General features: G+C 39.9%; 1 protein-coding gene across 4 annotated transcripts in view; it reads left to right on the top strand.

The window, feature by feature from the left end:
* ELOVL6 (ELOVL fatty acid elongase 6) overlaps nt 1–25,019 on the top strand; it is a 144,474-nt gene that overhangs the window by 45,085 nt on the left and 74,370 nt on the right. Inside the window, exon 2 of one of the 4 annotated variants that reach the window (XM_027062571.2) lies at nt 19,013–19,198. The exons of the other annotated variants lie outside the window; for them this stretch is intronic. The gene's annotated coding sequence lies outside the window, so the exon portion shown is untranslated. The remainder of the gene's footprint in view (nt 1–19,012; nt 19,199–25,019) is intronic. 4 annotated transcript variants of the gene reach the window in all.

The raw sequence follows: 25,019 nt of genomic DNA on the forward strand, positions 1-25,019 counted from the left end.
TCCAAAATCTTTTCTGTCTCTAATAATTGTCTATTTCTTTCTCATTATTGTCCTAATTTATGATCATCTAGAAATGGATAGACTGATTCATCTCTTTTTTAGAACCAAATCAGAAGCTCTTACTGGGGTAAAACGCTCAGTTTGAGAAGGGTCTTGGTGATACTCTTCCCATCAGCATTCTTGAGTAGGGGGCTGCTGACCAGGATTCCTTCTGCCTTTTATCCATTATATTTGGGTTTCTCACCTGTGGAATGAGGGCTGGGAATGTGCGGCTGGAAAACAATCCTTCCTTGGTCCCAGGAGGCTGGCTGGGGTTTTGTTTTTCCTCTTTATTCCTGCCAGTTCTGTGAGCTAGGTACTAAGCTCTGTTTTCATCCTAATCACCTCTCTCTTATCTCTTCTGTATGCAGTTGACCTTTGAACAACACAGGTTTGCACTGCATGGGTATACTTAAATACAGATTTTTTTGGATAAATAAAAGTACAGTACTATAAATGTATTTTCTGTTCCTTATAATTTTCTTTTTTTTTTTTTTAATGTTTATTTATTTTTGAGACAGAAAGAGACAGAGCATGAACGGGGGAGGGTCAGAGAGAGGGAGACACAGAATTGGAAGCAGGCTCCAGGCTCCAAGCTGTCAGCACAGAGCCCGACGCGGGGTTCGAACTCACAGACTGTGAGATCATGACCTGAGACGAAGTCGGATGCTCAACCGACTGAGTCACCCAGGTGCCCCGTCCTTATGATTTTTTCTCTAGCTTGCATTATTGTATGAATACAGTATATAATTACATATAACATACAAAATAGGTGTTAATTGACTGTTTATGTTTTCAGTAAGGCTTCCAGTCAACAGTAGGCTATTAGTAGTGAAATGCGGGGGAAGTCAAAAGTTAATGAATAGATTTTCAACTGCAACAGGGGGTTGGCATCCCTAACCCGAACATTGTTGTACTGTACCATCTGCCTGGTCTGCTGCCCCAGCCAGGCCATTCCTCTCCACCTTGAACCACCCTGAATGTTAACTCTAGCTGGCATGGACCCTCTTGCATTGCAGCATGCTGGATGCCAGTCTTCTAGGATGAGGATTTTAACACACTTCTAGGAGCTCATGCAGAAAATGAGAGTACAAGTCAGACCAAAAGGAGAGAGGTGGCTGCCTGATGACAAGACAAGAGAGAAAGATTTCAATAGTCGGTGGAGTCTGGCATCTAAAATTAGATCTTTTGAAGTGCTGGAATTTCCATCTTTAATAATGTATTTCTTGGCAGACACTCTCTTCGTAGTGATTACAGTTGTTCCATTTGGAATTAGTTCAATGTTCAGAGTGAAGAGGCTCTGTTCAAAGAGTTAGCTACAAATTATATTTTTATTGGCAATGGTCACTACTCCTGCACAACACCCAAGCAGGGAGACACTAACTGCATCCATCCCGGCTTATTAGAATTAGGATCCTTTCTGCAGCTTAGGTAGCGGTGTAAGGTTGGGAAGAGGAGAACCACCATTCACTGAGGAAGGGCTTCATGAGTCTCCTGTATGTCCAGGGGCTCATCACTTCATTGATGGTGGGTATTTCCAGTTCTATTAGGGAAAGGGGGGTATTTAGATAAAACGTTCATGTTCTTCATAAAAAAATTGGAAATAGATGTAAGCAAAATGATTTTAGTGCCGGTATAGTGTTACATTATATGAATATGCTGTTAAGTACTGTGCCAAGTTTATTGATTTACATGAAAGATAGCTTTTCCAGTATCTAAAATATTCATAACTATTCCCTATGTCTCTCCATTTCTTATAAAAGTACCTACATAAGGATTATGGATTGAGGTGGAATCAAAATGCAGGGAACTACCTAATTTTCACCTGTAAAAGAAACTGACAGAGTGTGCATATTAAATATCTAGTGGGTCCATATGACAGATCTCAGTATTTTTGCTTTGAAATTGCTATGTCAGTTCCTTGCCTTATATTTTCTCAAGACCTACTCTTCTTATGTTATGAAAATGACTTATTTTTGTTCCTATGGTTAATTGTTTTCTTGATGGAAAGCCAAACTTTCTAATGTAGTGTTGCTCAAATATTAATATGCATCCAAGTCCTCTGGGGAATCTTGATAAATGTGGACTCTTGCAGAAAATCATTATGTAGAAATATAGATTCTTAGATGATGCTAGTGATGCTGATTGCTACTACCCCTCGAGGAGCAAAGCTCTAGGCATCCTAAGAAATGACTGACAATTCTTGGAATGGGTAATATCTCTACAATCTAGCTCTTTTCTTCTGGACTTGGTAGACATTTACTCTATGAATGCAAAACATGGAATCAGGGCATGAATTTTTTTTTTTTTTTTACCTTATCCACAGATTCAAGAGTACCATTAAAAAGTAAGTGAACTAGGGGCACTTGAGTGGCTCAGTTGGTTAAGTGTCCGACTTCGGCTCAGGTCATGATCTCACAGCTCATGAGTTCGAGCCCCGCATCAGGCTCTGTGCTGACAGCTCAGAGCCTGGACCCTGCTTCAGATTCTGTGTTTCCCTCTCTCCCTGCCCCTTTCCCACTTGTGCTCTGTCTCTCTTTCTCAAAAATAAATAAACATTAAAAAATTTAAAAATTAAAAAAAACAGTAAATGAACTAATGGAGTAATTGGAAGATGTGTATTACATATTGTATAATATATAACATATATATATTTGTGGAAAATTATGTGTATTTATAGAATATCTATAGAAAAATATTTATTGTAAAGACAAATGAAAACCAGCACTGGAGTCTAATTTGTATGAAAATCTCACTGCTATTTATTTGAGCTAACATTGATGAGATATGGCACATCTAGCAATGTCCAATGAGGTTGTTTGTTTTTGCTTTTTAATGATGTGTTCTTGCCAAATCCAGAAATCAGTAGTGTATATAATATTATGGGCCATTCTACAATAGCTATTGACTTGATAGGCACATGGTAGAGAAGTTACTAGTTTTAATTGGTAGATTTAAGGGTCTATGGAATTTGACAAAGGGACAACCCATTTTGTGTATGCTCAGGGGTAGAGGGGTGTATGATGGACAATGGGCAAGCCATTACAATATGTTTTAGAATATTTAACATTGGTGTAATTAATAACTTCTTCAAAAGGTAAAACCACAATTTAAAGATGAATTATATTGAAGAATTAGGTATGTTGTAGGATTGATAACTGGAAAAACTGGCAACACAGCCAACAAAGCTCCCAGACAAGAAATATGAGAAGGAATTAACTAAAGTCAGTAATTATGTTGTTTACCTATTCAGACTGAATGAGGAAATGACATGATCTACCTGAAGGAGAAAGAGCGAGAGATCAAGAGTTCATTCTTACTGTTGAAGATTTGAACTTCCTGATTTTACCTTAATTCATGTAACTAGTTGTCCAGAAATTCTTTAGGAAGACTAAATGAGTGGACAGATTACATCAAATGGGAGTGATTCCACAGTTCAGACCGGCATAGGTGGGAATGTAAGCCATGTTTGTAAATAACTAGTTAGAATGGGAACAAGATTAATCCTGTTAAATCCTGTTAAACAGGTCAGGCAAATTCCTATAACTCAGGACTCTGCTAAAAGGTAGTGAGGAGCAGGATGTCCAGGATGAAGTTCCTTGGACTGCAGAGATCCCAGAAATGAATGACATTTGAATGACATTTGGCCCAGATGCAGCTGGAAGATGCTAGCAGGCAGACATGAGACCCCTCACCCTATATCTCCATGCTTTCAAGTTCCCTGTCCTGAGGGGAATGGAATGTCAGTCATGTGCTGCTAAATTGGCAAAACAGTTATTCTCACAGCAGGAGTCACCAGTAGAATTTACTAAGCAATCTGCATGACAGAGGGCTTTATACAAAATAATAATTAACAAAAATCAAAAATATATATATATTTTTTTTACCTGGGGTAAAAATCACAGAATGCAGTAAATATTCTTAAAACATATACTTGGGGTGGGGGGGGGGGGTGCCTGGGTAGCTCAGTTGGTTGAGCATCCAACTTCGGCTCAGGTCATGATCTCACACTTAGTGGGTTCGAGAGCCCCACGTTGGGCTCTGTGCTGACAGCTCAGAGCCTGGAGCCTGCTTTGGATTCTGTGTCCCCACTACCCCCCCGCCCCTCCTCTGCTTTTGCTCTGTTTCTCTCTCTTTCTCAAAAACTTAATAAACATTGAAAAAAAAATTTTTAAAGAAAGAAAAACATTAAAAAATATATACCTGGGAATCAAAGCCTTTTTTTTTTCTCTTCAAGACCTTTTTGATTTTGAAGTCTAGTCCCAAGCTATTAAAAAGAGGCCTGGGAAACAGTAAGAAGAGCGTAATAGTAGGGAAACACACCACAAGTCCTAGCACCATCCCCTGCAATTTATATACCATGCAAGTCCCATATACTCCAAACATATTTCCTCATCTGAAACTGGTATGTAACATCTGGGCTGTTGTGTTTTTACAGTGCGATACATTAAGTGAAGTCACCTTGAATAGCGCCAAGTTTTAAAAAAAAATCCACGTACAAGAAATTTACCAATCTAACATTCACAGTTTAAACTATTTGCATACAATAGCTTATTCTCTGGGGATGGAAGTCTCAAGAATGAGTAAGCTACTCTCCAGGTAAGTGGGAGCAAACAGCTCTGTAGCACCAGCTCAGAACCCACTGAGAAATGCTTCCCCCACTTGCCTTAGCAGAAATGGGGCCTCTGGGAATGTGAGAACTTATTTTGTGAAGAAGAGGGAGAAAAAAAAAACCCTTTTAGTATTGGAATGATAATATCCATTTAGACAATTCAATCAGGAAATAGCCCTTTGAAAAGAAAATATTCTAGCTATTTCTATTAGAGAATAACCACGCATTTCAGAATCAGGAATTTTATGATATCTGAATGGAGGCATTTCCACCAATGAGGAAGAAATTGGATAAGAAGCCGAGTATTTCTTTAATCCGTATCAACTTTCCTTTTTGGTTGTCAGCCTCCCAACTCCACTGGGCTATGGAATGCAAAGGGCATTGGTTGTATTTGACAAGAGTTGAAAAGAGGCCATAGTGCCGCCAATACTAAGTAGACAGGCAAGGATGGGTGACAGTCATGGCTTACAGGACACTTTCCCAGAGCTCCTGCCACCACTGCTGCTGCTGCTGCTGGTATTTGAGCCACTGAAAAAAATGTGGGCAGTTTTGGGGCAAATTGCTGGTTCAGAAGTGGGCAAAGGGAAGATGATCAAAGAAGCAGGATCAATTTATGGAAAAGTTGGGAAGTGAAGCCTTACTAAAAAAGCAGGGTTAAACTATATGGAATTCATTCTGCCTCAAAGTACATTCTCCCACACCAGTTGAATTTCTTGTATTTAGAATTTTATCTGGGGCGCCTGGGTGGCTCAGTTGGTTAAGCATCCTACTTCGGCTCAGGTCATGATCTTCCAGTTCATGGGTTCGAGCCCCGCGTCAGGCTCGGTGCTGACAGCTCAGAGCCTGGAACCTGCTTTGGATTCTGTGTCTCCTCCTCTCTTTCTGCCTCACCCCACTCACATTCGTCTGTCTCTCTCTTTCAAAAGTAAATACACATTAATTTTTTTTTTTTTTTTAATTTACCTAAGGGGAGCCTGGGTGGCTCCGTCTGTTGACCGTCTTGATTTCAGCTCAGGTCATGATCCCAGAGTTGTGAGACAAGCCCCGTGTCAGGCTCCACACCTGCTTAAGATTCTCTCCCTCTGCTTTTCTCCCCCACTTGTGTTCTCTCACTCTTTCTAAAATAAAAATTAAATTAAAATAAAAAAAAAATTTAATTACCCCAAATTCCAAAGCATCAGAAGGTGCTAATGAAACACTAATACTATGCTACTAAAATTCAAATACTTCTGTAACGATTACAGTGCTTCTCAAGATGAGGACCATTCCCCCTCCTGGGGGTGGGGGGACTTACCAGTCATCTGTAGGGCTTCTTCAGATCTTCCACTCTCCCAGTCCCCAGCATTTCTGATACACCCTTTTCTGAGTATGTGGCCTCAGTGACCCACTGTGCTGTGTTCTTCAGGTGCATATGAGTATCGTTCAGATATTCTGGGGCTAAACATTAAAGTCAACCTGGGCAGCTTTTTAAAAATACTAATGGCCTATTATGTTGTTCACCTGAAATTAATGAAACTTACACCTTCAGTTTGAAAAAAAATACCAAGGTCTCGGTCCTTATTCCAAACAAATCAGATTCTCTAAAAATCAGCTCTCAAATACTCTAGTTTTAAAAACTTTCTAGGTGATTCTAATGTGCTCCCAGGACTCAGAACCATACAGCTTTAAAGATTAAAAATGAGAGCTGTCAGTCATTCACCCCTCACGGTGAATCAATTCCTGTGGACTGGGTTTTTCTAAAACCAAGAGTAATGAGAATGAGTGAATGAGCGGTTTTAATTCTGGTGGTGGGCCATTAAAAAAAACATATTTTAATAGTTCATAAATTGAGATAACAGAACTTAGGTCAGTGTTTTGTTCAGACTAAATTCTAAGCTCTTCGACCAGGTTGCAAACCACTTGCAGAAAAAGAGCCTGAGTCATTGTATTCTTCATAGAGTTAAGAGTGCGATTTTACTGCTATATACTCTCAATAAGCTGTTGAGCTGTCTCTTTACATGCTATCTACTAAGTTCATAACAAAAGAGTTTATCTAAAAAAAAAAATTAGAAAACATGCTCATTCCAGAAGAGTCTACTATGGTATTTTTATGGTGCCCAAGAGGTGACTTTAATGGGTAATAAAAGAATACGCATAGTATTATTCATATTTTGTTAAACTTTAGGTACATCTTGAAGACTTTAATATTCATTAAAAAGTATTACCCTGGGTTGCAATTAACAAGTAATCTTTGAAGGCACTTGGGCAATAAGGACATGCTCAGTTTCACTCAGACATTGCTAAGATTTTTGAGTATCAGTTGATAACCTTAAGAATTTATTTTAAAAATATCTCTTGGTTGAAATTCAGCAGTGCTCAGAATTGAAAGCAGAAAACCATCCAAAAAAATGAAAAAGAACTAGAGCCTCAGTCCGTATTCGTTCTTTTTAGCAGAATAAGTGATAGAGATTGGTCGGAATTTGAAACTTTAGTGCACAAAAGATTAGAAATGAGCAGGAAGCACCTAGTCATTGCAACAGCTGGAGAACTAAGGACTGAGTACAAGCTCCCTCTGGCTTTATCTTGGGGGAGAAAAAGAAAATGAAAGAAAAACATCCAACTTTTCTACCTTCCTGTGAAACACAGTCAAGTTTGGGGCTTTATAGAAAGGTGCTAGCCCTGTCCATTTCCTTAGTGCAGGGAGCATAAAGGACACATGAGAGCCCAGCCAGTACTCACTGAGTGAAGGAACAAATGAGCCAGCTCCATCGATGGCAGCCGGGGACTAGGGAGGTCATAGATTATCACCACCTGTTGTTAGCAGTGTAGTTACCAAGCAAACAGGGTGACACAACTATTGCCAAATGGTGCCTAATGACTAGTTAAGGGGCAGGTTAATTCAGTGTTCTGCCAGGAAGGGGAAGGGACAGGACAAAGCCACCTCCAACACTTAGGTATTAGAAATAGTTTATAGTTGGAGCGCCTGGGTGGCTTAGTCCGTTAAGCATCTGACTTCAGCTCAGGTCATGATCTCACAGTTCATTTGTTCGAGCCCCGCGTCGGGCTCTGTGCTGACAGTTCTGAGCCTGTAGCCTGCTTGGGATTCTGTGTCTCCCTCTCTCTCTGCTCCTCCCCACTCATGCTCTATCTCTGTCTCTCTCTCTCTTGCGCTCTCTCTCAAAAATAAACATTAAAAAAAATTTTTTTTAAAGAAATAGTTTATAGTCAATTTGTGTGTCTTGAGATTCTTTGCCATGAAAATTTAGCGACGGTAGAGTTTGTCGCAGTTATGTTAGAGACTGGTAGCTGCTGAATGACAGGACTGGCCAAAGTTGACTTGGGAAGGGGGAAAAGTTAGTTTAAGAAACTGAAAATATTCTTAGACATTTGTAACAAAGCTTATTTCTGTTTAAAAAGTGTAAGTTAAAACCCGCTGTAGGAAGAGTAGGGTCGACTACATAGTCATTCCTTTTTGCTCCCAAATCATTTCTAAAAAGAGACAAAGAGTAGAGAGAAAGCCCAGGTCTAGCACAGCAAGGGGAAAATTTTTTATGTGCATGGTTATTCTCTAAAAATGTATCTGTAAGAAAAAAAAAAAAATATATATATATATATATATCATCTTTAACAGGCAAAAATAACTTGAGGGAGAACAGATTTGAATAAGGAAAAGCATGTTATTGAGGTCACTGACTTTCTACACGTGTCTGCCTATCTCTTAGAAGTAGAATGTTGACAGCCCAGAGCCCCATGGGGATAAAAATATATATCAAATTCTCAGTCAAATAAAAGTATATTGGACTCAATTCCAGAGACTATTCTTGGATTTGATTTCTTTTTTTAGCTCCCTAAGTTTAACCAGCTGAAATTTTTCTTAGAATCAGGCTTTCATAAAAACAAAAAGGTTTTTTTTTTTCAGTTTGTTTATTTTCTTGATATACAAAAAATTGGTTCCTATAATAGCACTTTCTTTAAAATGTGTAAGAAGTCAAAGTTTCAGTACCTTCCTACCTTATGAGATACTTTTTTCTAGAACACTAGAGATATGTATCCTTATCTATCTATCAATGTAGCTATATCAGTATCTATAATTACAATGGTTTCACTTAATGCAAACCTTCATTAAAAAGTTGGAACACTGTGTCCTTGGTTTAGGTTGTCTATTGATATTATTATATTTTACGTATATGCTTAATCTGTAATAATTTCTGGGTTACAACACAATTTTTCAAGCCATGGCTGATAGAAGTCACATGATGGGAAGCAGGCGCCTGGGGCACGCACTTTAGAGAGTTTAGGACTCTGTTCTTCCCTCAAACCATCTTCCTCCACCCACACAAAGCATGTTACCCACACAATGGCCATTTTGCATCCTTACAGAAACCAAACTAGTTTGGGGCTTGCCAGAAGGCAGTTCCTTCTTCCTGAATGTTCTTTCACCCTACTCAAGGCCAACACTTTAGGGAGACACTCCCATCCTCCAATGAAAAGAGCTCACTGCCCACAAACGTTGTCTCCCCCAGGACTCTGCTTAGTTTTCCGTCAAAACCACACCATAGTGGGTGATAAAAAACAAAATTCAACTGAGTAAATTTGAAGATCTAATTGGCTTTACTAAATGATTCATGTACCGGGCAGCACACCATCTTAGCAAAGAGAGGGGTGCTCTGAACTCTACAAAATGGAAGGTTTTTATAAGAAGGAAGGTGTGGCAAGAAAGCTATAAACAAAAGAAAAGATTGTTCCAGGCAAGATCAACTTCCTTAGGGAGAAAGGCAGGGGTCTCATTATACAGATTACCTCATCTTCCTTTGGGGGGTGGATGAGGCCCATGTGACAGATTACCTTCTTGGTTCTTATCAGAAAATTCCCGATTCACAAGTTAATACTTAGATTTCCAGTGGTGGCTGAAACTGCAATTAGATTAGGTATTAAGCGCCAGTTTGGTGACTTGGCCTAGCCTTGGTAACACCATTTTGGGCCCGTGGTTTTTCTTTACTTTTTTTTTTTTAAACCCTTATGTAGTTTTGAGAGAGAGAAAGTGTGCATGTGTGCGGGAACTGGGGGGAGGCAGAAAGAGAAAGGAAAAGGATCTGAAGTGGGCTCTGTGCTAACAGCAGAGAGCCTGATAGGGGGATCAAACTCCTGAACCATAAGATGAGGACCCGAGCTGAAGTCAGACTGAGCCACCTAAGCAACCTTGTGGTTTTTCTTTTTAACATGGGTTATTTTTGTTAGTTAGTGGCTGTCTCTCCCCTACTCAATAGAACAAGCTCTGTGAGGCTCACAGTGGCATCCCTCGTTTTCGGTACTGTGTATCTAGCACCAAGCATAAAGTCTGGTATATAGTAGGTCCCCAGTAAGTAATTTGTAGGATTAATATGATATCTATCTATTTGCTCTCTCATTAGCACAAATACACAAACATTATATTAGCTTGCTTTATACTGGTAAGGCCATGAAGAAAGAGTAGGTTGCTGTTTGACTGGTTTTTAATAATTATGTATTACCAAATGAAAAGGTACTAGTAAGTCTATAGTGGAGTAGTTCTGTCTGTAGTAAATTATAGAACATGTTGTATGGCTGGAATGGGTTGCTGTTTTTGAGAAATCTAAGCAAATAGGGAATGGGGAAAATTTCTCTATGCATTTCCATAATGATTTGAGCAGAAGCTGTGGGGTGGAAGAAAGAATTGGATTCTCTTTCATCTTAGAGCTGCTGTTTATTAGTACGTTCTTTTCTTAAGAGCCTCAGTTTTCTTATCTATAAAAGGCAGATGCGGCCTGGGTGGCTTAGTCAGTTGAGCGTCTGACTTTCGATTTCGGCTCAGGTTATAACCTCACAGTTCTTGGGATTGAGCCCTATGTAGGGCTCTGGTGACAGCGCAGAGCCTGGTTGGGATTCTCTATGTCTCCCTCTCTTTCTGCCCCTCTCCTGATTGTGTGCATGTTCTCTGACTCTCTCTCTCTCTCTCTCTCTCTCTCTCTGTCTCTCAAAAATAAATAAATAAAAACTTTTAACTAAAAACAGGCAATAATTTTGTCTCCTGGGAATAACGTAGATGATACATGAGACACAACTGAACCCTGACATAAGTATATATAAGTGAATATGTGCACAGTCTTACTATTTTGAAACTAATGAAAGGGGAAGGCCATGGAGCTAGCTGCCTGGAATTCTGGGCATCTGTGAGTCCTTTGCCACTCACTTTTTGTGGAACTATTATTTCCACAAATTCTGTAATGGTAGTGAAAGTGTTTGTGAGTTGCAAAGGGCCATATAAATTTATGGTCCTATTACTATTCTTAGTTGAAAACAGTAAGATTCTACTACTAAAAAGAAATCTGTTAATAGTGACTGTTAGCTTTTACTTTTTAGCTTTTGCTTTCTTTCTTTCTTTCTTTCTTTCTTTCTTTCTTTCTTTCTTTATTTATAAAGATTTTGTTTTTAAGTAATCTCTACACCCAATGTGGAGCTTGAACTCATGACGGGGAGATTGAGTCGAATGCTCTTCCGACTGAACCAGCCAGGCACCCCGACCTTTAAATTTGGGTAGACTTAATGGAAACAAAAACTTAACTGGCATGGACATAATAACATCTACAGTAAAGTCAAAATAGATCATAGAACCTTGGACAATGCTCCTGATGAAAATGTCCTCCTCACCAGGTAGTGGAAAGTGAGTTTGCTCCATTTCTGATTGACTTTGACCTCTGCTTTCCTCCTTTGCCCCAAAGAAAGTTAGTCACAGTTTTGAATTTCTTAAGAGGAAGCAGCTATAAAATGGAAAATCACTAAAGGCAACTAGCTAGTAATCCAGGCTCAGAGTCAAAGAAGCACTGAATTCTAGTGCTGGAGGGAACTATAATTTACCCTTAATAATCCATAAGTCTAGCCTAAAGTTCTCTTGATTTCCAGTCTTCTGAGGAAATCGAAGAAATTAATTTTATTCTATTTCTTGTTTATACATAATATGTATAATACCAAACCCTAACATTTTCTTTCTTTTTTTTTTTTTAACGTTTATTTATTTTTGACACAGAGAAAGAGCATGAACGGGGGAGGGTCAGAGAGAGGGAGACACAGAATCTGAAACAGGCTCCAGGCTCTGAGCTGTCAGCACAGAGCCCGACGCGGGACTTGAACTCATGGACCGCGAGATCATGACCTGAGCTGAAGTCGGCCCCTTAACCGACTGAGCCCCCCAGGCGCCCCAAACCCTAACATTTTCAAAGGTATCACTTTCCCTGACGGGCTTTGATGTGCGTACTTACTACCACTGTGCTCTTGGCCTTCCAACTAAGAAGGATGGGAGTAATTTCTGCATTTATGTGAGCTCCACAGCTCTTTAACTGACAATTCTGAAGATACATGGACATTTCTGTGATAAGACTTTGTTTTCAGGCTTCTATTTCTTCATTTCCACCTTTTCTCCCAACCTCCCTCTATGCTCTGTATTAGGATATAGATGGACATGGTTTGACTGTCATGTAGCTGCTAATTTTGTTAATTCAGTCTCAAACAGCAGCTTTACACATACATTTACCCTGAAGCACAAAGGTGATATGAAATTCAGAAAACCACAGCTGACCTTGAGCCAGCTTTCAGAGGATAAAATAATATTTTTCAGAGGGTAAAATAATATTCAATGTGAATATTGGGTGCAGCTGGTATAATTAGAGGTCGCTGGCAGATCCTACAAGAATTAGTTATTCTGGGTAAATAAGAAAATATTCATAAACTGATTCGAAGACTACATCTCTAGACTTGAATGCAGTTAATGAGGAAGTGCTGATTGCTCCTAATTCAGGTGACTATCTGTCAGTCAACAGAATACCTAATCAGTCCTAGCTTTGTTGATAGCGGGGCAAACTTTATGACAACTTTACATTTCTAATGACTTCAATAAGGCATTCAACATACAGTGCACATTTTATTAAAGACAAACCTATAGTTGTGGGAATTCTACTCAGAAGAACTATCAGCACAGCCTTTAACTTTACGGTTGATTGAACTTAAATATGAAACTTAAAGTATTTATGTTTCTGCTCCCACCCCAGAGGAAACATCCGAGGGCATTCATGATCTATCGAAAAGTGAAAGAAGAATTTTGAGATACTTCCCTAGAAAATTGAGACTAAAATAACACTTAGAATTTCAAATATCTAGAATCCTCCTCCCCCACCCGCAAATATCTAGAATCCCATGAAACAACATTAATGGGGAAACAGGAATGTATTAGGGTAAGTTGCCTGAATAGATACATCTCAGTCTGTGACTGTATAGTCTCCATGATCCGTGCTTTGAAGAAGCCTACTACAGATACCTTTCATTTTAACCCACACTTAATCATTTAGATTATACGGGTTAAATTAACATCCCAAGCACTCATCCAAATTTAGAAGAAAGATTCCTTTTTCTACTAGTTCTCACAGTTTTAACATCTCAATGAAGTCATGTGATGTTAATGAAGATAGAGGTCAATTCTTTGAAAACCTCCTACTAAGTTATGGTCAGCCTTTCCTCTTCCTGGTTTCCTTCAATATTTCTTGATAGTTCTAATATTTTGACTCTTTGTTTATCTTTGAGGATCTTATCTGAATACCAAGTTCTCTCTGGTGCCCAGTGTGGACATATGCCACTAAAAATAGGAATACTTTCTGCTTCTTCCAGGAGGGCCTGATGGAGGTTGATTGCAAGAGGCCAGAGAGGGAAGAAAGGAGGCAGGGAGGAAGCGAAGGTGTTGTGGAGCAGTCCCTCAGGTCATAGGCTCTTTCTTACTAGGGCCTTAACCTGCCCCTGTGCTTGTCCATTTTTAGATTTGTAGTGCTTTACTTCCCTGGACTATTACCCTGCTACCCTAAACTGTCTTTATTGAGCTTCATTACATGTCTTTCTGACTAGTCAGATTTGCTAATTCAATTACAATTTTCATCCTCCACGGTGCTGACTTTGGCTTTGGAGTGAGGCTGGTTTGAACCCAGAACACGGCTGCTTACTAATTGTGCAAACTTGGGCAAGTTATTTAACACCACTAAGTTTCCTCATCTGTAAATGGGGCTGGTAAACACATCTAGTCACACATCCTAATCAGGTTCTCAGCACAGTGCCTGGGAGGTCCTAAGCAATGCTGGAGTCTGGTACAAGTTAAAGACATCTCATTTGTTAGGCATCCTCAGATTATTTTCAGTGACTTACCTGATAGCCTTAAGGTGATTCTTTCATCTTCTTCCGGTCTTACATCCACATATTATAAAGGAGTGTGGGTTTTATTGTCCAGGTTAGTGAATATAAATAAAATGAAAGGCCTCGTATTTTTAGCCTGGAATTCAAGACCCTGCCCTGTACTTTCCCAAACTCCTTCTGCCTTATTTCCCACATTATCACTTTCAAACATTAAACACATTAACCAGCCTGGAATAATCCTCTGTCTCTAGACAAGCACTCTCTAGCCCTTGTTTCCCACCATTCCATTATTCTGGAATGTCATACTCCTGATCTCCACCATTCCTATCCTGCCATTGTGCAAGTCCTACCAAAGGTCTTGTTCTCTTACAGTGTGAAATAATCCCTCCATCAGCTGATTTAGCATAGTTTTTAAAAAATAATTTTAAGGGCGCCTGGGTGGCTGAGTCGGTTGAGCGTCCGACTTTGGCTCAGGTCCTGATCTTGAGGTCCCTGAGTTTGAGCCCCGCGCCAGGCTCTGTGCTGACAGCTCAGAGCCTGGAGCCTGCTTCCCATTCTGTGTCTCTTTCTCTCTCTGCCCCTCCCCCACTCATTCTCTCTCTCTCTCTCTCTCTCTCTCTCTCTCTCTCTCTCTCTCTGTCAAAAATAAATAAACATTTAAAAAATTTTTTTAAAATAAAAAATAATTTTATTATGACTGACCATGTTCTTGCATGTGTGATAGTCACTCCTAGTTAGTAGACTCTGAGGGCAGGAAATGGAACGTTTTTATCTGTCACTGTGCTTGAAATGGTGCTTGGCAAGTGTTAGATCTGTCTCAGTGATGGAGCACTGGTGAAGAGAATATTTGGCAGAAATCAGAACAAGATGTCAGTCAAAGATATTCTCCCTAACCATTTCAAACATTGATTTTCATGTATTTTTATTCAGTGTAGGAGAGGCCTTCCCTGATCGCCATACCCATGAAGCCCTGTCACTCTTGTGTTTTGTTTTTGTATATAACACCTATTATAGGTACATTGTTGGGGGGGTCTCGGGTTTCTTGTTAGTTTCTGTCTCCCACTGGAATGTGGGCTTCCTGAGCTCAAGGACTTCATCTTTTTAACGCTTAAAATCTTTAGCAAGAACTCATGAAGTATTTTCTGAACAAGTGAATGGATAATCACAGGATTTACTCTGTTCAAGTGTTACAGATATTATCAGTTCTATCCAGTTTTCGAAAGGTGTATAAACAGGCTTTCTAATAGCTGTTATGTGAGAGTTTCAGAGGTTAAGTTTTTAGGCTCAGTTTAAGAAATGGATGCTCTTCTGGGGACAGTGTCTTGAGACCTTCAGCATTGTGCGGCATTTGACATGCACCGTTGTGGGCTGTCCTACAATGCAGCTCCCCAAACCAGCCTGTCTCAAATCCCTCATGATAGAACCCCTGCTAATTGTTTACCTTTATACCCAAGATGTTTTGGAAGGCAACAGAACCCATACATGGCATGTGCCTAGGCCACCTTTGAGGAGTCCCTGCGGTAAGAACTAAACAAAAAAAAAAACATGTCAGCAGGGCTGTGATGGATCCGTGTGTGCTAAATGTGTCCGTGACTGATACAAACGTGCTTTCCTTATTGAGGAGCAGAAAAATTGTGACTATTGAAAGCATAAGCACAGAGTCAGAAAGCTAAAAAAAGAAATGGAAACTTTGTTCAGTAATAAAAAAAATCTCAAAAGGCTTATTCATTTTTTAAAAAAGAAGGAGAAAATGGACATTTAATCAGTACTAAGTAATTATGAGATAAGGTTTATGAGATAAGGTTTCTGTAAAGTGTAGTCAGAGTCCAGAGATATTTTAGTTTCATTTGGCAACTTTAACATTCTTTTCTGTCTTAATTTTCTTCTTCTGATACCAAAAGAACATATTGGGAAATAATCAATTCTCTTTGGCCTAGGACTTTGCTTCCTAGACAGATGTGGGAGTTAAGGGTTAAGCAGAAGCAAGGGCTGAGATGAGTGGGTCAAGCTGCCTTGTCTCTTCGTCTCTTGCTCACTTTCTTCTCAGGCGTCTGGGATCTTCTTTGCATCCATTTCTGTTCACATCTTAACATAGTGTAACATTTGTAAGGAAATGGAAATGCTTTCACTATGCCTTCAAAGTAGGATGAGATTGCCCTTGAGGTTTGAGATTTATCTGCACAGCACCTGGTACTCAGGGGACTTCAGTAAATATTTGTTGAAGAAATGAATGAACCATTCACAGAGGAGGCACAGATAGATAGGCAGCATGGGTCACGATGGAACGCTCTCCTTATCAGTACTTATCCGACTTGATTGCTCTCACTTGACCCTCTCTCTTCTTTAACCTTTTTTCCATGCCACTCCCTGGTTATCTTTTTACCTTTGTCTCTTCGTATTCTTTCCTGCGTGTTTCTTTTCCTCCTCCTCCTAAATGGTGATGCCCTCTCTCCCAGTTAGGCCCCGCCTTGACCTTCAGAGTATTCCCCTTGGATGACCTCATTCATGTGCATGACTTCAACCACCACTCAGACATGGATGACTTCCAAATAGATATCTTCAATTAGCCCAGGCATTTCCTTTCTTTCCTTTAATTACTTTTATTTATTTGGAGAGAGAGTGGGGGAGGGGCAGAAAGAGAGGAAGAGAGAGAGGATCTCAAGCAGGCTCCAGACCCTCAGCAGAGCCTGACCTGCGGCTGGAACTCAAGTACCAAACCCTGAGGTCTTGACCTGAGCTGAAGTCAGACACTCAACTGACTGAGCCACCCAGGTGCCCCCAGCCTAGACATTTCTAAGTCCCACGTGCTATAGATCTCTTTCGATCTCTACTAGTAAGTCGTACAGTCTTGTTAACTATTTTTATTAGTAAATACTGAAATGCCATTTCTTTACTAATTACCCACCGAACTAACACCAGCTACCAAGACAGACAAACCAGAAGCCCAAGATTCCTCATCTGTTCCTCCCTTTTGCCTCTCTCCCCACATTAAGTTAAGACCTCTGTTCTCCCTCCTTGTTGAATTCTTTTCAGTAAACACAGGGAATGATTACTCTGATGGGTCACCATCTTCGAGATGGCATTCACCTGTTTGTCTTCACCAGTGCAGGCATCTTCTCTCGAGGAGAATGGCAGTCGCCTGGCCTCTCCTCCTCGTCAAGTTATGCTCCTCCCAGATGTCCTCCCTGTTCCTGCTGCCTGGCCGGCTTTTTAAAATTTAAATCTGACTCTGCCTCTCTGGCCTCCCATACCTCAGGATAAAAAGTTAAAATTAGCCCCACGCAGGCATAAAAGTCATTCAAGATAGTGCCTCATCTTAATTCAACAACCTCATTTCCTACTCCTGTATCCGGTGGTTATTCCAAACTCTCCCAATGCTTGTCCCCGCCAACCCCCAACTCAGGCTTGTCCTCGCCATGCTTCCTCCCATTCTCTAGTTGTTCTACTAACCCTTTGAAACCAGTTATTTCTCCAGGAGAATTTCACTTCTGCTCTCCTTTTGATTCCTTCTCCTATCTTCTCCATACCTCTCCGGGTGTTTAAGATGCATCGTACAAATGTTTACTTGCCCGTCTCACTAGACTAAGCTGTTTGCGATTTGTGACCCTGGCATCCAGAATGGGGAAGACCAGTGTTTCTCAAAGTGGGGTCCACAGAAACCTTCTATATCAGAGTCACTTAGCGGTTGCTAACATTCATAGTTTTGGGTCCTCCTCACTGCCATAGGACCTAGAGAATTAGAATTTCTGACTTTTAAATAGACTCCCCAGGAAATTTTTATGAATATATGCAATATTTTTGAATAAACATATCAGCTGGAGATTTGATCTTATTTTTTTATTCACGTACACTGTAGTAACTTGGATTTGTAGCTGATAATTCTATATCCATCATGTTTATAAAAGGTAATTTAGTTCTCTAGAGAAAATATTGCCCTTATGTCTTAAAATGAATTAGGGATTTGGAAATCCTGGAGCCAATCTTAGTCAGTACAAACAATTTGAATTATTCTGATTAAAAGAACAATCCACACCACTCTAGATTAAGCAGCCTAAACTCTCCTAGTTCTTGTGGTGAACATGTTGTCTCCTCTCTGGAACTCAATTTGTCTCCATGCAAATTTGAAGCAATTAGTGCATAGCAACCAGTGGTTTGCAGGGGTTTGAAAATCACTGTGGCAGATATTTCATAAGTATTTCATTATTTTCAACTCAGTGTCCAAGGTATAGATCCTACACATAAGAATTAATTCTTTAGGAGGCTTTCTTAACTATGGGATTCTGTTGCATACAAAGGAAACAAAAGAACATATCACCAGAGCTCCTACAGGTGAGTAGGAGTGAGAAGTCTCTAGTGATCTTTATATGGTGTTAAACTCACATACCATCTCCTTGAACAGAAATAGGTGCTTTTCTATGTTTATATACACTCAAATGCCAATGTAAATATATACTCACTCACAAATATAAATTTGCTGTCTTTGATATCCTAAAATGACCACAGTCACATGCATATAAACCACTCTGAAAATCTGGACCCAGCCAAACAGGTTGTACCTTTGAATAAATATAGCTGTTGCAACCTTCAGCCCACATGGTATGTTTGCTTAACATGGACTATCTGATACTGATGGCTGACACTTTTGACTGGCATGTGCAGTTCTTCTTACTGTGCAACTTTCATTGTCCACAAAACATTTTTCCTTCTGTTTTTCTGGGAATTTACCTTCCCTTCGACCACTGTGTTGTTTCTACGTTAGCATCCATGGCTCATTCATTTTTGATACTTGATCGATCAAGCTCAACTAAATGAGAATAATTGTGGCCAAAAGGCCCAGGAAGTGTGGGGAGAGTTTTCTGCTGTTTTGGTTTTTGTTTTTTGGGGGGGGGGGGGGGGTGTTGATACTAATACAGCTCCCATAGATCAGGTAGCTCGGTGTCTTCCTAGGAGGCTATACAAATGTCACTACAAAAACATTTAGGTTTTAGAGGTGATGACCTGCTGGTTCTCATCCATGTTATTAAATCACCACAAAATTCCACACACTGTCCATAGCAACAGAAATTGGTGCGTTGTATTCAGAGAAGTTTCAATAGAAGTCTAGGATACTAAGAGTGTTAATATGGCTGGAAAGAACAGAAAATCAACAAATAGAACCTTAATTAAGTATAGGGGTCTTCTCGCTTTATTCAACAGGAGTCCAGACCGCACAGTCTAGAGTTGATGAGGCAGCTCAGTGATGCTATCAGGAAACCAAGCTCATTTCACCGTTCTACGGCACTGTCTTTCTTTCTCATGGCTGTGAGACGGCTGCAACCGGGAGTCAGTTCTGTGACTAGGTGGCAAAGAGAAGCACAGAGGAGCAAAGCTCCAAAGGAACAGGTCAGCCAAGTCAGTCAGGCTTTCCCAGAAGTTCCAACTGGCTACTTTCACTTATGTGTCAGTTCCAGAACTTCCATCACATGGCTATCCCTTCACTGGAAGGGACTACTCACTGGAGAGGAGAATTGTGGATGGGAGTTCAGTCATCCCACCATACTCCGACAGCCTCACTAATGATTGGTCCACAGGGTCGCAGTCAAAAGACATCTGTGGAGCACATTGCTTACTATAATGTCTGCCCCGGTATTGTGACATCTCTTGAGAGACTCAAGGACTTTACAGGAGATGACACTGGGGATATCCTATCCTGTCAGCTGGCAAGGAGAGAAAGCAATCTAGGATAGATGTGCCTCACTTGAGAAAATATACAACACAGTAACAAGATTTGATCTCATAAATAATTAAACTTAACTTTTAGTAGGGAAATTCCCCAAATGCTTTCAAAATACACTTTAATTTTAAAAAATGTGTGTATAATCTTCCTGGAATAATCTGTTGCATAAAGCAAGATAAACCTGTACTTTAAAAAGATTCATTTTAGGGGCGCCTGGGTGGCTCAGTCGGTTAAGCGTCTGACTTCAGCTCAGGTCACGATCTCGCGGTCCGTGAGTTCGAGCCCCGCGTCGGGCTCTGGGCTGATGGCTCAGAGCCTGGAGCCTGCTTCCGATTCTGTGTCTCCCTCTCTCTCTGACACCCCTCCCCCCCCGTTCATGCTCTGTCTCTCTCTGTCTCAAAAATAAATAAACGTTAAAAAAAAAAGATTTATTTTACTTTTAAAGCATGTATATAAAATCTTGGTAAGTCAGTCACATGCTTTATTTTTCCTCATCAGTGCAACCTTTCTTAGATCTTCAAAAATGTGTTCCAGGTAGGCTGAGAAGTTTCCTTTACAAGTTCTGTCTTGTTGATTGGGAACGTGGATGAATGTTTTCTAAGTCCTGAAACTAACATTGCATACCGGAGATTGACACATGATGGGAGGGAGCATAATTTTATATCTAAAAACATGATAAGCACCAAACCAATGAGGAAATGTTACGCTTTGCTATGAGCCCTATGCTCAGCAGATAAACATTTGAGTGAAATCTTTTGCAGAAGGCACCTGACTAACTTCATACAGCCATGCACCAGACGTTTGACCTATGACATGTTACTGTGAGATGACTCCCCAGCAGAGAATTCGTAGACTTGGGAACTTCCGGTTACCACATTGCACATGCCTGCCTTTTCCTGAGTTCCAGGGCCTGCCCTTCCCTTATCTAAAACCTATGTTGTCATTCACGTACTCAAGACTTACTCAAGCTCTTGATTTTTTTTTTTTAAATCAGTGAGCAATCTTTATATTTCAAAAATAGAAGCATGTTGACTTCATTTATTTAAACTCTTCAATGGCTCCCCATTGCTTTGAGGATTAAAAAGAAATGTTAACATGGCCTATAGGGGCCCTCATGATCTTGCTTCCACCTGTTTCTTGGACCTTCAGCTTAATACTCTCCTACCTCTCTGGATTTTAAGGTCAAGCACACTAAACTACATATAATTGTTCAAATGTACTTTTTAAAAAATTTTTTAAATGTTTATTCATTTTTGAGAAAGACAGAAAGACAGAGCATGAGCAGGGGAAGGGCAGAGAGAGGAGATGCAGAATCTGAAGCAGGCTCCAGGCTCTGAGCTGTCAGCACAGAACCTGATGTGGGGCTTGAACCCATGAACCATGATGTCATGACCTGAGCTGAAGTTAGAAGCTTAACAGACTGAGCCACCCAGGCGCCCCTGAATGTGTAATCCTTGCCTCTGGCTCTTTGGTCATGCTGTTTAACTTACTTACTCATCCTGTCTAATCAGGGTTAGAGTGCATCCTTATTATTATTATTCGAATATTTCCTTATTATCTATTCTCCACTTTTCCATGTACTTGTCTATTACCTCCAAAAGACATTAAAGTCTCCAGGGTAGAAGGGAGTATGTCTGTTTTCTTAACTCTCCTCAATACTTTGCAGATAATTAGCACTTAACTATTTGCTGAAAATATTTGTTGAATAGTGGTATGAAAGAATGAATGAATCAGAATTCTCCTTACTGTCATCCCAGATAAACTCTCAGTAATACTGATTCAGCAAAATTTTGTACCCTAAGCCAAAAGGCTTTGCAAATTTTTGTTAATTAGGAGATAAGTAAATATCTTTGATCTCTGTTATTAAACTATCATCCTTAAAGCAATCCCTGGAAAATTACATCTTTTACCTGAAGTAGCTCATTACTTATGGAGAAAAGTAAATATGTTATTGTGAGGTTTCAGTTTAAAAGGCAAAGGAATTTTAGATGAATTCAATGTTTTTGTTAAATTCTCGTGTAAGTGAGAAGCTTCAGAAGCTTAGTGAGGCTGAGGCTTACCTTCTCATTGTCAAGGTACTGGGGCAACTAAACTCAAATATCCTGTCTGTGTTGTTAATGCTTAGTACGAGAGATTGTCTACCACTTTTCCATTTTTTTCCTCTTGTCAAAATCTTCTCTAGCTGTAATGCACTGATTTTTTTTTCTTTTTTGGTAAATAGGATATTAGCCAGAAGTTTTTATTCGAATGGAGGATATAATGGATTTTGATATGCACTAAACCTGTGTTATCTTTGAGATAGGAGATCAAGGAACCCAGAGGGGTTAGGGTTGGTGGTAGCTGATGATATGAAGCTAAATAATCATGATCTTGAAGTTCAATCTCAAGTCTAAAAATTTCCAAAGAGTCATATATAAGTACAGACTTTCAGAGTTACTCTTTGTTCTTAGTTCAGGTTGCTCTAACAGAATACCACAGACTGAGTTGCTTAAATAACTGACATTTTTCTCACAATTCCGGAGGTTGAGAAATCCCAGATCAAGGTGTCGGTAGATTCACTGTCTGATAAGAACACACATGGGGCGCCTGGATGGCTCAGTCTGTTGAGCATCTGACTTTGGCTCAGGTCACGATCTCGTGGTCTATGAGTTCGAGCCCCACGCCAAGCTCTGTGCTGACAGCTCAGAGCCTGGAGCCTGCTTCGGATTCATTGCCTCCTCCTCTCTCTGCCCTTCCCTCACTCATGCTCTCTCTCTCTCTCTCTCTCTCTCTCTCTCTTTCTCTCTCTCTCTCAGAAATAAACATTTAAAAAAAAAAGAAGAAGAAGAAGAACACACACACGGCTGCCTTCTCTCTGTGACCTCACCTGGAGCCTTCTTGAGCCTCTTTTATAAGGGCACTAATTCCATTCAGAAGGGCTCTGTCCTCGTGATCTAATCACCTCCCATAGGCCCCAACTCCTAACACTATTTGGAGGTGAAGATTTCTACATGATTTCTGAGGGAGACACAAACATTCAGACCATAGCACTCTTGTAGATTCAGAAGGTCTGAGAAGGTGATATTGTAGTCTTAACAAGCACTCCAGGAAGTTCTAAGAAGGTAGTGGATCATACTGAGAAACACTTAAGGTTAGCTGGTGAAAGCACTCAGTTAGAAAATGTGAACTGGTGGGGGTGCCTGGGTGGTGCATTGAGTTAAGTGTCAGACTCTTGATCTTGTCTGAGGTCATAATCTCGTGCTTCGTGAGTTTGAGCCCCACATGGGGCTCTGTGCTGACAGAACCTGCTTCAGATTCTGTGTCTCCCGCTTTCTCTGCCCCTCCCCTCTCTCTCTCTCTCTCTCTCTCTCTCTCTCTCTCTCTCAAAAATCAACATTAAAAATGATTCAAAATAAAAAAAGAAAATGTGAACTGGCAGATAGATATTAGAGGCTCAACACCTGCAAAACCCTCTGGAACTGTTTCCATAGCACCAGGGAGCTGTTAGAAGGTTGGAGAAAACAGGCATCTAATCTTCCACCACCACCCACACATACACTTCAGCAGACCTCCAGAAAGCCACCAACACTGAGTTACTAATTTGCAGTTAATGGGAATTCCAAGCTTTGCTCCCATTTTGATGCCAGCCCCACCCCCCACCCCCCAACTCCGACTAGGATCTGACATCTTTTGTTTAAGACTGGTCACTGGGGTCAGTTTTTCTCAGTCTAATCCTTACTCCCAATCTCTCTCTCTCCCCTCCTCATTCAAATGAAAACTTGCATTGTTTTTACTTTTTATTATAAAAGTGGTAAGTATATCCTCTTTGTAAATATATGTCACATAAAGACAAGTAGAAAATAAAAATCATCACAAACCAATCATCTCGCTGTATCTTTTTTAATTTAGAAAATTAGTTTTTATCCAGTCCTTCCTTTACATTAAGGAAGTTTTGGCCTTTCCTTTATAGTTGGCAATATCTCTGAGATCCATACAGTTATGAAGATATTTTTTGTGATATCAGAAAAGATAAACCAAAAAAATATAAAAAGAGATTCTTTTTGAAAAAATTACGTCTGGGTTTTAAAGAAACCTTATTTTTTTACATAAATTTCAGTATAGTTAGCATACAGTGTTAAATTAGTTTCATGTGTACAATTCTATTGCTCAGTGCTCATCAAGATACATGTACTCTGGATTCCCTTCACCTGTTTTACCCATCACCCATCCCTTTCTTGTTACCATCTGTTTGTTCTCTATGATTAAGGGCCTGTGTATTGGTTTGTCTTTTTATTTTTCCTTTGTTCATTTGTTTTGTTTCTTAGATTCCACACAAGAGTGAAAGTATATGGTATTTGTCTTTCTCTGACTGACTTGTTTCATTTAGCATTATACTCTTTAGATCCACCCACGTTGTTGCAAATGCAAGGTTTCATTTTTTTATGGCTGAATAATACTCCATTTTGTGTATGTGTCTATATGCTTGCATGTGCATCCCCCACATATTCTTTATCCATTCATCTATAGATGGACACTTGGGCTGCTTTCAAAATTAAGTGATTATAAATAATGCTGCATCAAGCATAGAGGTGCACATATCCTTTTGAATTAGTGTTTTTTTTTTTTAGTTTTTTTTTATTTTAATTTTTTTTGAGAGAGAGATAGCATGTGCGTGTGTGTGTGAGGGGCAGGGAAGGGGCAGAGGGAAGGGAGAAGGAGAGGGAGAAAGAGAATCTTAAACAGGCTCCACACCCAGTGCAGAGTCTGACATGGGGCTTGATCTCATGACTTGAAATCGTGACTTGAGCTGAAATCAAGAGTCAGACGCTTAACCGGCGGAGCCACCCAGATACCCCTCGAATTGGTGTTTTCATATTCTTTGGCCATATACCCAGTAGTGCAATTAGTGGGCCATATGGTAGTTCTGTTTTTAATTTGTTTTTCTATTTTTAATTTTTTGAGGAACCTCCATACTGTTTTCCACAGTGGCTGTACCAGTTTGCATTTTCACCAACAGTGCATGAGGGTTCCTTTATTCTCTCCATCCTTGTCAACACTTGGTGTTTCTTGTGTGTTTCATTTTAGCCACGTGACAGGTGTGAGGTAATATCTCATTGTGGTTTTGATTTGCATTTCCTTCATGATGTTTAATGTTGAGCATCTTTTCATGTATCTCTTGGTTATCTATCTTCTTTGGAGAAATGTCTGTTCATGTCTTCTGCCCAAAAAGAAACTTTACCTTTGAAGTGTTTATGTTTCTATTTTATGATGACTTCCTAAAATTGGGATCAGTCTATAGTGCATGTAGTGTTTTTACTTGGCTAAAAATTTAAAACTTCATATCAACTCACTTAAGCCTTGCAGTAAAAGGCCTAATTGTTTTTAGTGGAAATCAACAGTTGTTATAGTAGAGGGGTGTGTGTGTGTGTGTGTGTGTGTGTGTGTGTGTGTGTGTGTGTGTTTTAAATTCACTTAGTTCCTTTTTTAGTTTAAAAGTTGTGGGGCACC

Source organism: Acinonyx jubatus, chromosome B1, assembly GCF_027475565.1.
Source record: "Acinonyx jubatus isolate Ajub_Pintada_27869175 chromosome B1, VMU_Ajub_asm_v1.0, whole genome shotgun sequence".
NCBI lineage: Eukaryota > Metazoa > Chordata > Mammalia > Carnivora > Felidae > Acinonyx > Acinonyx jubatus.